Raw genomic sequence first — 12,259 nt, 5'->3', positions numbered from 1 at the left:
TGTGACAATAATAAATCAAACAAGACTTTTCACTGTATCCCAATACATGTGACAATAATAAATCAAACAATACTTTTCACTGTATCCCAATACATGTGACAATACTAAATCAAACAATACTTTTCACTGTATCCCAGTACATGTGACAATAATAAATCAAACAATACTTTTCACTGTATCCCAGTACATGTGACAATAATAAATCAAACAATACTTTTCACTGTGTCCCAGTACATGTGACAATAATAATTCAAACAATACTTTTCACTGTATCCCAATACATGTGACAATAATAAATCAAACAATACTTTTCACTGTATCCCAGTACATGTGACAATAATAATTCAAACAATACTTTTCACTGTATCCCAATACATGTGACAATAATAAATCAAACAATACTTTTCACTGTATCCCAATACATGTGACAATAATAAATCAAACAATACTTTTCACTGTGTCCCAATACATGTGACAATAATAAATCAAACAATACTTTTCACTGTATCCCAGTACATGTGACAATAATAAATCAAATCAAAAATGTGTGACCTCACCAAAGTTCTACACAACTCTCATTCCCTTCTGATTTTGTTTTGTGCTTTGCAAGTTTCAGTGACGGAATCCTGTGACTGTTTAACAGAGTTCTTGTCCGCCTTCCTAATTCTGGTTGCTGTCGGCTAGTCAACAGCTTCATGGTACTTGGTCGCCTCCTAGTGGCAACTTGGATTACCCTTTTGAGGAGGGAGTTCTGTGCCTGAACATTTAGACTTAGAAACATAGAAACATAGAAAACTACAGCACAAAACAGGCCCTTCGGCCCCACAAGTTGTGCCGAACATATCCCTACCTTTTAGACCTACCTATAACCCTCCATCCTATTAAGTCCCATGTACTCATCCAGTAGTCTCTTAAAAGACCCTATTGAGTTTGCCTCCACCACCACTGACGGCAGCCGATTCCACTCATCCACCACCCTCTGTGTGAAAAACTTCCCCCTAACATTTCCCCTGTACCTACACCCCAGCACCTTAAACCTGTGTCCTCTCGTAGCAGCCATTTCCACCCTGGGAAAAAGCCTCTGAGAGTCCACCCGATCTATGCCTCTCAACATCTTATATACCTCTATTAGGTCTCCTCTCACCCTACGTCTCTCCAAGGAGAAAAGACCGAGCTCCCTCAGCCTATCCTCATAAGGCATGCCACTCAATCCAGGCAACATCCTTGTAAATCTCCTCTGCACCCTTTCAATCTTTTCCACATCCTTCCTGTAATGAGGCGACCAGAACTGAGCACTGTACTCCAAGTGGGGTCTGACGAGGGTCTTATAAAGCTGCATCATTATCCCCGGACTCCTAAACTCAATCCCTCGATTGATAATGGCCAGCACACCATACGCCTTCTTAACCACCTCCTCCACCTGCGGGGCCGATTTTAGAGTCCTATGGACTCCTATGGACCCCAAGGTCCTTCTGATCCTCTACAGTACTCAGAGTCTTTCCCTTTATATTGTACTTCTCTCATCGAGTCATAGAGTCATACAGATTTACAGCATGGAAACAGGCCCTTTGGCCCAACCTGTCCATGCCGCCCTTTTTTAACCAATAAGGTAGCCCCAATTGCCTGCGTTTGGCCCATATCCCTCTATACCCATCATACCCATGTAGCTGTTTAAATGCTTTTTAAAAGACAAAATTGTACCCGCCTCTACTACTGCCTCTGGCAGCTTGTTCCAGACACTCACCACCCTCTGTGTGAAAAAATTGCCCCTCTGGACCCTTTTGTATCTCTCCCCTCTCACCTTAAACCTATGCCCTCTAGTTTTAGACCCCCCCACCTTTGGGAAAAGATATTGACGATTTAGTGATCTGTGCCCCTCATTATTTTATAGATCTTTATAAGATCACCCCTAAGCCTCCTACGCTCCAGGGAAAACAGTCCCAGTCTATACAGCCTCTCCTTATAACTCAATCCATCAAGTTCTGGTAGCATCCTAGTAAGTCTTTTCTGCATTCTTTCTAGTTTAATAATATCCTTTCTATAATAAGGTGACCAGAACTGTACACAGTATTCCAAGTGTGGCCTTAGCAATGTCTTGTACAACTTCGACAAGACGTCCCAACTCCTGTATTCAATGTTCTGACCAATGAAACCAAGCATGCCGAATGCCTTCTTCACCACTTTGTCCACCTGTGACTCCACTTTCAAGGAGCTATGAACCTGTACCCCTAGATCTCTTTGTTCTGTAACTCTCCCCAACGCCCTACCATTAACTGAGTAAGTCCTGCCATGGTTCGATCGACCAAAATGCATCACCTTGCGTTTATTTAAATTAAACTCCTTCTGCCATTCGTCAGCCCACTGGCCCAATTGCTCAAAATCCCGTTGCAACTCCTAGATAACCTTCTTCACTGTCCACCAAGCCACCAATCTTGATGTCATCTGCAAACTTACTAACCATGCCTCCGATATTCTCATCCAAATCATTGATATAAATGACAAATAACAGTGGATCCAGCACTGATCCCTCAGGCACACCGCTGGTCACAGGCCTCCAGTTTGAAAAACAACTCTCTACAACCACCCTCTGGCTTCTGTCATCTTCTCTACATCCAGTTAAAAACGTTTCTGGAGGGTTAAATGCTCTCTGAACGTTTAGAATATGCCCAGGCCCAAGGCACACTCTTTTGTATCCTGATTTGACACTGCCCTTCATGGGAAAGTGAATAGGTGTGAGATTGTCACAGCTGGGAGACTATTTATAGTGATAACTTAGAATTGGCATCCCAAGTTTAGCGCTTGTGCTTTTTTTAGTCATTCATGGGACATGGGCATCACGGGCCTGCCAGCATTTATTGCCCATCCTTAGTTGCCCTTGAGAAAGTGGTGCAGACAACTGATTGGCTCACTGGACCCTCCAAGGGCAACTAGGGATGGACAATCATAGAATCATAGATCATAGAATCCCGACAGTGCAGAAGGAGGCCATTCAGCCCATCGAGTCTGCACTAACAACGTCCCACCCAGGCCCTATCCCTCCAACCCCACATATTTACCCCACTAATCCCTCTAACCTACACATCCCGGAACACTAAGGGTCAATTTAGCATGGCCAATGCACCAAACCCGCCCATCTTTGGACTGTGGGAGGAAACCAGAGCACCCGGAGGAAACCCACGCAGACACGGGGGAGAATGTGCAAACTCCACACAGACAGCGACCCAAGGCTGGAATCGAACCCGGGTCTCTGGAGCTGTGAGGCAGCAGTGCTGACCACTGTGCCACCGTACAGCCCAATAAATGCTCGCCAGCCAGCGATGCCCATGAATGAATATTTAAAAAATTTCAGAGGGTGTGCTTTAAGAGTCAACCACATTGCTGTGGCTCTGGAGTCACATGTAGGCCAGACCGGGTAAGGACGGCAGATTTCCTTCCCTAAAGGACATTAGTGAACCAGATGGGTTTTTCCAACAATCGACAATGGTTTCACGGTCATCTGTAGATTCTGAGTTCCAGATTGAATTCAAGTTCCACCATCTGCCGTGGCGGGATTCGAACCCGGGTCCCCAGAACATTAGCTGAGTTTCTGGATTAATAGTCTAACGATAATACCACTCGGCCATCACCTCCCCCATTATTTTTAATGGAACACAGATGGCTGAAGGGGGACATGATTGAGGTGTATAAGATGATGAGGGGTTTGGACAGGGTGAGCAGGGAGCAGCTGTTTTCCTAGGTTAAGGGACCAAGCACAAAGGGACAGAGTTTTGGGGTGAGGGCAGGAGATTCAGAGGGGATTTGAGAAAAAAATCACTCAGAGGGTGGTGGGAATCTGGAATGCACTGCCTGGTACTGCCCCTGGCACAGTAAACGATAACATTCTATTAGCTGTACCGGCATATTAACCTTCTGTAATTCATGCCCTCGGATACCCAGATCCCTCTGCTGATAACTGCTGAAAACAATCAGATTTCATTTGCATCATGCCTTTAATTTAACAAAACGTCCAAAGGTCTCTAGAACACAGAACAGTACAGCACCGAACAGGCCCTTCGGCCCACGATGTTGTGCCGAGCTTTATCTGAAACCAAGATCAAGCTATCCCACTCCATATCATCCTGGTGTGCTCCATGTGCCTATCCAATAACCGGTTAAATGTTCCTAAAGTGTCTGACTCCACTATCACTGCAGGCAGTCCATTCCACACCCCAACCACTCACTGCGTAAAGAACCTACCTCTGATATCCTTCCTATATCTCCCACCATGAACCCTATAGTTATGCCCCCTTGTAATAGCTCCATCCACCCGAGGAAATAGTCTTTGAACGTTCACTCTATCTATCCCCTTCATCATTTTATAAACCTCTATTAAGTCTCCCCTCAGCCTCCTCCGCTCCAGAGAGAACAGCCCTAGCTCCCTCAACCTTTCCTCATAAGACCTACCCTCCAAACCAGGCAGTATCCTGGTAAATCTCCTCTGCACTCTTTCCAGCGCTTCCACATCCTTCTTATAGTGAGGTGACCAGAACTGCACACAATATTCCAAATGTGGTCTCACCAAGGTCCTGTACAGTTGCAGCATAACCCCACAGCTCTTAAACTCCAACCCCCTGTTAATAAAAGCTAACACACTATAGGCCTTCTTCACAGCTCTATCCACTTGAGTGGCAACCTTTAGAGATCTGTGGATATGGACCCCAAGATCTCTCTGTTCCTCCACAGTCTTCAGAACCCTACCTTTGACCCTATAATCCACATTTAAATGAGTCCTACCAAAATGAATCACCTCACATTTATCAGGGTTAAACTCCATTTGCCATTTTTCAGCCCAGCTTTGCATCCTATCTATGTCTCTTTGCAGCCTACAACAGCCCTCCACCTCATCCACTACTCCACCAATCTTGGTGTCATCAGCAAATTTACTGATCCACCCTTCAGCCCCCTCCTCTAAGTCATTAATAAAAATCACAAAGAGCAGAGGACCAAGAACTGATCCCTGTGGCACTCCGCTAGCAACCTGCCTCCAGTCTGAACATTTTCCATCCATCACCACCCTCTGTCTTCGATCAGACAGCCAGTTACCTATCCAATCGGCCAACTTTCCCTCTATCCCACACCTGCTCACTTTCATCTCTGTGAAGGAAGAACATTGGGTTGAAAGAGGGAGACATTTGGACTGGTGACCACACCCTTGGAGGGTTCTAAGAAATTGGAAGTAAAGAGTGGTGCGGGATTTAGACAGCTGACATAGACTTGCCAATAGATGATGAAAAGTGGACTGGCCCTTTAAGAGTACAGGTCAGTTGACCCCAGGGCTATTGACTCCGCCCAGTGTGGAACCCATTGGGCATTCTGAGACCTGATTGTGAAGGAGTGCACACCTCCAATAAACACCTCGCAGTAATTAAGTGTTCCAGCCTTGTGTTTCTTTCTGCCCCTCAGTCCACAGAGACGAAGGTAACGTGGGGTTAGCTTAATGAGTTGCAAATAAAGAGTCACAGAATCATAGAATCACAAAATCCTGCAGTGCAGAAGGAGGCCATTCGGCCCACTGAGTCTGCACCGACTCTCCAACAGAGCATCCCACCCAGATTCTATCCTCGTAACCGCACATATTTACCCCACTAATCCCCATGAACTACATTTCTTTGGACACTAAGGGACAATTTAGCATGGCCAATCCACCTAACCTGCACAGCTTTGGACTCTAAGGGGCAATTTAGCATGGCCAATCCACCTAACCTACACATCTTTTGACACTAAAGGGCAATTTAGCATGGCCAATCCACCTAACCTACACATCTTTTGACACTAAAGGGCAATTTAGCATGGCCAATCCACCTAACCTACACATCTTTGGACACTAAGGGGCAATTTAGCATAGCCAATCCACCTTACCTGCACATCTTTGGACACTAAGGGGCAATTTAGCATGGCCAATCCACCTGACCCACACATCTTTGGACACTAAGGGGCAATTTAGCATGGCCAATCCATTACCTGCACATCTTTGGACACTAAGGAGCAATTTAGCATGGCCAATCCACCTAATCTACACATCTTTTGACACTAAAGGGCAATTTAGCATGGCCAATCCACCTAACCTGCACATCTTTGGACACTAAGGGACAATTTAGCATGGCCAATCCACCTAACCTGCACATCTTTGGACACTAAGGGGCAATTTAGCATGGCCAAAATAACGTAAAGTAAAGTTTATTTATTAGTCAAAAGTAAGGCTTACATCAACACTGCAATGAAGTTACTGTGAAAACCCAATCCACCTAACCTGCACATCTTTGGATTCGAGGGGGCGATTTACCTTGGCCAATCCCCCTAACCTACACATCTTGGGACACGAAGGAGCAATTTAACATGGCCAATCCACCTAACCTGCACATCTGAATGTTCAAAGACTATTTCCTCGGGTGAATGGAGCGATAACTAGGGGGCATAACTATAGGGTTCATGGTGGGAGATATAGGAAGGATGTCCGAGGTAGGTTCTTTACGCAGAGAGTGGTTGGGGTGTGGAATGGACTGCCTACAGGGATAGTGGAGTCAGAAACTTTAGGAACATTTAAGAAGCTATTGGATAGCCACATGGAGTACTTCGGGATGATAGGGAGGAAATAGCTTGATTTGGGTTTCAGATAAAGCTCGGCACAACATCGTGGGCCGAAGGGCCTGTTCTGTGTTGTACTATGTTCTATGTTCTATCTTTCGGACGGTGGGAGGAAACTGGAGCACCCAGAGGAAACCCACACAGACACGGAGAGAATGTGCAGACTCCATACAGACAGCGACCCAAGCTGGGAATTGAACCCGGGTCCCTGGCACTGTGAGGCAGCAGTGCTAACCACTGTGCTGCCCTGTTTTGTTTTTGTTCATTCTTGGAACACGGGTGTCTCTAACTGGCTGGCATTTATTGCCCATCCCTAGTTGCCCGAGGACAGTTGAGAGTCAACCACATTGCTGTGGCTTCAGAGTCACATGTAGGCCAGACCGGGTAAGGATGGCAGATCTCCTTCCCTAAAGGGAACCAGATGGGTTTTTCTGACAATCGACAATGGTTTCATGGTCATCAGTAGATTCATAATTCCAGATATTTTTTATTGAATTCAAATTCTACCATCTGCCGTGGCGGGATTCGAACCCGGGTCCCCAGAGCATTCACTGAGTTCCTGAATTAATAGTCCAGCGATAATACCATGAGGCCATTGCCTGCCTGTGTACGTGGTGTGCCTCATGTTCCCAGATTTCCAGCAAGCTAATTAAAGAAAAAAATCTCATGAGGAATGTTTGGAATGTGGGATGCCACAGTCCGCACTGGTTAGCACTGCTGCCTCACAGCACACAGTTCGATTCCCGGGTTATGTCACTGTCTGTGCGGAGTCTGCACGTTCTCCCCACTGTGTCTCGTGGAATCATAGAATCCTTATAGTGCAGAAGGAGGCCATTCAGCCCATCAAGTCTGTACCGACCACAATCCCACCCAGGCCCTATTCCCCTAAACCCACATATTTACCCTGCTAATCCCACGACACTAGCATGGCCAATCAACCCACACATCTTTGGACTGTGGGAGGAAACCGGAGCACCCAGAGGAAACCCACGCAGACACAGGGAGAACCTGCAAATTCAACAGCGACCCAAGGCCGGAATTGAACCCAGATCCCTGGCGCTGGAAGGCAGCAGTGTTAACCACTGTGCCACCGTGTCTGCGTACGTTTCCTCCGGGTGCTCCGGTATCCTCCCACAGTCCGAAAGACGTGCTGGTTGGGGGCTAAATTCTCCCTCAGTGTAACCGAACAGGGGCCGGAGTGTGGTGACTGGGGGATTTTCACAGTGACTTCATTGCGATGTTAATGTAAGCCTACTTGTGACACTAATTGAAAATATTTTTTGGGAATATTTTGGGTTCCACAGTGCCGAAGGAGGCCATTCAGCCCATCGAGTCTGCACTGATCACAATCCCACCCAGGCCCTATCCCCATAACACCATGCCTTCACCCCAGCTAGTCCCTGACATTAAGGGGCAATTTAGCAAAGCCAGTCCCCCTAACCCACACTTCTTTGGACACAAGGGGATAATTTTGCATGGCCAATCCCCCTAACCTGCACATCTTTGGACACAAGGGGGCAATTTAGCATGGCCAATCCACCTAACCTTCACATCTTTGGACACAAGGGGGCAATTTACCATGGCCAATCTACCTAACCTGCACATCTTTGGACTCTAAGGCACAATTTAGCATGGCCAATCCACCTAACCCACACATCTTTGGACACTAAGGGGCAACTTAGCATGGCCAATCCACCTAACCTGCACATCTTTGGACATTAAGGCGCAATTTAGCATGGCCAATCCATGTAACCTGCACATTTTTGGACACAAGGGGGCAATTGAGCATGGCCAATCCCCTTAACCCACACATCTTTGGACACAAGGGGGCAATTTAGCATGGCCGATCCCCCTAACCTGCACAGCTTTGGACACAAGGGGGCAATTTAGCATGGCCGATCCCCCTAACCTGCACACCTTTGGACACAAGGGGGCAATTTAGCATGGCCAATCCACCTAACCTGCACATTTTTGGACACAAGGGGGTAATTTAGCATGGCCAATCCCCCTAACCCACACATCTTTGGACACAAGGGGGTAATTTAGCACGGCCAATCCACCTAACCTGCACATCTTTGGACACAAGGGGGCAACTTAGCATGGCCAATCCCCCTAACCTGCACATCTTTGGACACAAGGGGGTAATTTAGCATGGCCAATCCCCCTAACCTGCACATCTTTGGACACAAGGGGGCAACTTAGCATGGCCAATCCCCCTAACCTGCACATCTTTGGACACAAGGGGGCAATTTAGCATGGCCAATCCCCCTAACCCACACATCTTTGGATACTGAGGGGCAATTTAGCATGGCCAATCCACCTAACCTGCGCATCTTTGGACTCTGGGGGGTTAACCCACGCAGACACGGGGAGAACGTGCAGACTCCGCACAGACAGTGACCGCAAGCCGGGAATTGTACCCAGGTCCCTCGCGCTGTGAGGCAGCAGTGCTAACCACTGTGCCAGATAAGCTTTTAAGCGTTTCACTCGTAACAGCCAGTTGATTCGAATTGTGGACAGGCTGTGAGGCCAAAGGTCTATTTCTTACAAGTTTTGAAAGTTAACTACACAGCGTTTGACAACAGCTTTGGAAGAGTTAATCGGCTGAGCAAGAATCACGGCCCAAGGATGTGGATCCAGACTCATTTAAATAAATTGCTACTCATTGTAGTTTGGGGGACTGACGATGAGAGGGAGGAACACCACTTTTCTGCCTCTTTCATGCAAGACAACGGAAGTTTCTGGAGCTGTCAGTCCTGGGAGCAACCACTTTGAAAAACAGGGGAGTATTCTCGAGACTGGACAAGCCTCAGGGGGCAGTTGAACGCACAGAACATGGAAGTGCTCAGCAGCCGTGTGTGGCTCCCTCTGAATATCTCCCCCCAACCCCTCCCCACTGCTGCTCTCTGCAGAGTGACATGAGGTGAAATGGGGTTAAATTGTTCTCCGTCTCCGCTGTGGTTCCGCCCACCTCAGTCATCTCTCTCTCTGTCAAGGGTTGCGGAAGGAAGTGAGCATGTGTCAACTTGAAGGGAGAGACTTCTGAAAGATTTCACGGGCTGTTTGTCAGAAAAATAGGAGTGAGGCCCAGAGCAAATTGCTGAGCCTCACTGGCTGGGACCTCCGTCAATAACAGCAGCGCACAGGCCAACCTCTGGCTGGCTTCAAACAGGGATGAGATGACAGGGAAAACAGCCTGATGGGTAAGTTCGCCAACTTTACTTCAAGCACTAGTCAGTGGCTTTGAGGCAAAGACACTCACACACACACAAAAAGAAGCAAGGCCTCTCCTCTGTCAGATAGGGGCAATTTAACAAGTGTCTTGACAACTCTATAAAAAAGTAAACCTTGTCCAATTAATTACTCCTGGATTCAACGCAGAGGAATTAAAAAGGTGTCCCATTCAGTGACACTCATTGACACAAGACGGCGCACAAGGAGGCCATTCGGCTCATCGAGTCTGTTCCGGCCCTGCGAATAGCATCCTGCCCCAGCCCCCATCCCCGCAACCCAAAACGTCCACACGGCTAATCCCACCTAATCTATACATTAAGAGGTAATTTAGCGTGGCTAATCCACCTAACCCACACATTTTTGGACACGAAGGGGCAATTTAGCAAGGCCAATCCACCTAACCTGCACATCTTTGCACACTAAGGGGCAATTTAGCATGGCCAATCCACCTAACCTGCACATCTCTGGACACTAAGGGGCAATTTAGCATGGCCAATCCACCTACCTGCACATCTTTGCACAGTAAGGGACAATTTAGCATGGCCAATCCACCTAACCCGCACATCTTTCGATACTAAGGAACAATTTAGCACGGCCAATCCACCTAACCCGCACATCTTTCGATACTAAGGGGCTATTTAGCATTGCCAATCCACCTAACCTGCACATCTTTGGACGCTAAGGGACAATTTAGCATGGCTAATCCACCTAACCCGCACATCTTTGGACACTAAGGGACAATTTAGCACGGCCAATCCACCTAACCAGCAGCACATCTTTCAGACCATGGGAGGAAACCAGAGCACCCGGAGGAAACCCACGCAGACACAGGGAGAACATGCAAACTCCACACAGACAGTGACTCAAGCTAGGAATCGAACCTGGGTCCCTGGCGCTGTGAGGCAGCAGCGCTGATCACTGTGCCACCGTGCTATCCCTGTCTCTCATCATATGTAACACAGTCCCTCTTAGCTGTGGTCTTATGATCTGTGAGATAGGTGAACTGTCTGTACAAGTCTGTTAACAGGCTTGCTGTATGCTGCAGAACGCATTAACTCCCTGCACAGCACAATCTTTACTGAAACAGGAAGGTGAGGCTTCTAACTGAAATACCTCTTCGACAATCTTACTTCCGGCTCAACATATTGTCTTCATTGGAGTCTGTGTCCCTTAAATTTCTGATCGCAAGTGTTTCTGTTTAAACTGAAAGCTACATCTGTTGCCAAGATCTGAAACTGATTTGACACTCCCATCGTACATGCTGCTGGGTCCAAAAGGACAGTAAGAAGTCTCACAACACCAGGTTAACGTCCAACGGGTTTATTTAGTTGCACAAGCCACAAGTTTTCAGAGCGCTGCTCCTTCATCAGGTGAGTGGGAGTTGTGTTCACAAACAGGGCTGAGAAAGACACAGACTCAATTTACAAGAAAATGGTTGGAATGTGAGTCTTTACAGGTAATCCTCTTAAAGGTACAGACAATGTGAGTGGAGAGAGGGTTAAGCACAGGTTAAAGAGATGTGTATTGTCTCCAGACAGGACAGTTAGTGAGATTTTGCAAGCCCAGGCAAGTCGTGGGGGTTACAGATAGGGTGACATGAACCCAAGATCCCGGTTGAGGCCGTCCTCATGTGTGCGGAACTTGGCTATCAGTCTCTGCTCAGCGACTCTGCATTGTTGTGTGCCGTGATGGCCGCCTTGGTCCAAAAGGACCAGTCCCACATAGTCCTACACCTCAGCCACTCTCCCGCTGGGTGAAATATGACACTTGCAGTGAGAAAAACCAAGCCCACAATTTGTGGCCAGCACGGCGGCACAGTGGTTAGCACTGCTGCCTCGCAGCGCCAGGGTACCCGGGTTCGATTCCCGGTTTGGGTCACTGTCTGTGTGGAGTCTGCACATTCTCCCCATGTCTGCATGGGTTTCCTCTGGGTGCTCCTGTTTCCTCCCACACTCCAAAGCTGTGCAGGTTAGGTGGATTGGCCGTACTAAATTGCCCCTTAGTGCCCAAAGATGTGCGGGTTAGGTGGATTGGCCATGCTAAATTGCCCCTTAGTGTCCAAAAATGCGTAGGTTTAGGGATTAGTGGGCCTGGGTGGATTTGTTGTCAGTGCAGGCGTGATGGGCCGAATGGCCTCTTACTGCACTGTAGGGATATTATAATTCTATTCTATCAAGTTTCATTACATTAAAGGTGCGATTTGTGGGAGATATGGTCGCACAGTGATTAGCATTGCTGCCTTACAACACCAGGGACCCCGGTTCAAAGATTAGCATAGCCAATCCACCTAACCTGCACATCTTTGGACACTAAGGGGCAATTTAGCATGGCCAATCCATCTAACCTACACATCTTTGGACACTAAGGGGCAATTTAGCATGGCCAATCCATCTAACCTACA

The 12,259-nt window shown here is 47.4% G+C and overlaps 1 protein-coding gene across 2 annotated transcripts in view; it reads left to right on the top strand.

Annotated features, from left to right (window-relative positions):
* The first annotated feature begins 9,454 nt into the window (after positions 1-9,454).
* The window catches only part of LOC144510035 (uncharacterized), a 78,797-nt gene continuing 75,992 nt past the window's right edge, over positions 9,455-12,259 (top strand). Inside the window, exon 1 of one of the 2 annotated variants that reach the window (XM_078239240.1) lies at positions 9,455-9,827. The gene's annotated coding sequence lies outside the window, so the exon portion shown is untranslated. The remainder of the gene's footprint in view (positions 9,828-12,259) is intronic. The other variant, XM_078239241.1, reaches the window with a different exon arrangement.

This window comes from Mustelus asterias, chromosome 22 (assembly GCF_964213995.1).
Source record: "Mustelus asterias chromosome 22, sMusAst1.hap1.1, whole genome shotgun sequence".
Classification (NCBI taxonomy): domain Eukaryota; kingdom Metazoa; phylum Chordata; class Chondrichthyes; order Carcharhiniformes; family Triakidae; genus Mustelus; species Mustelus asterias.
Note: the sequence above shows the minus strand (reverse complement) of the source record. Positions and strands in the feature narration are given on the sequence as shown.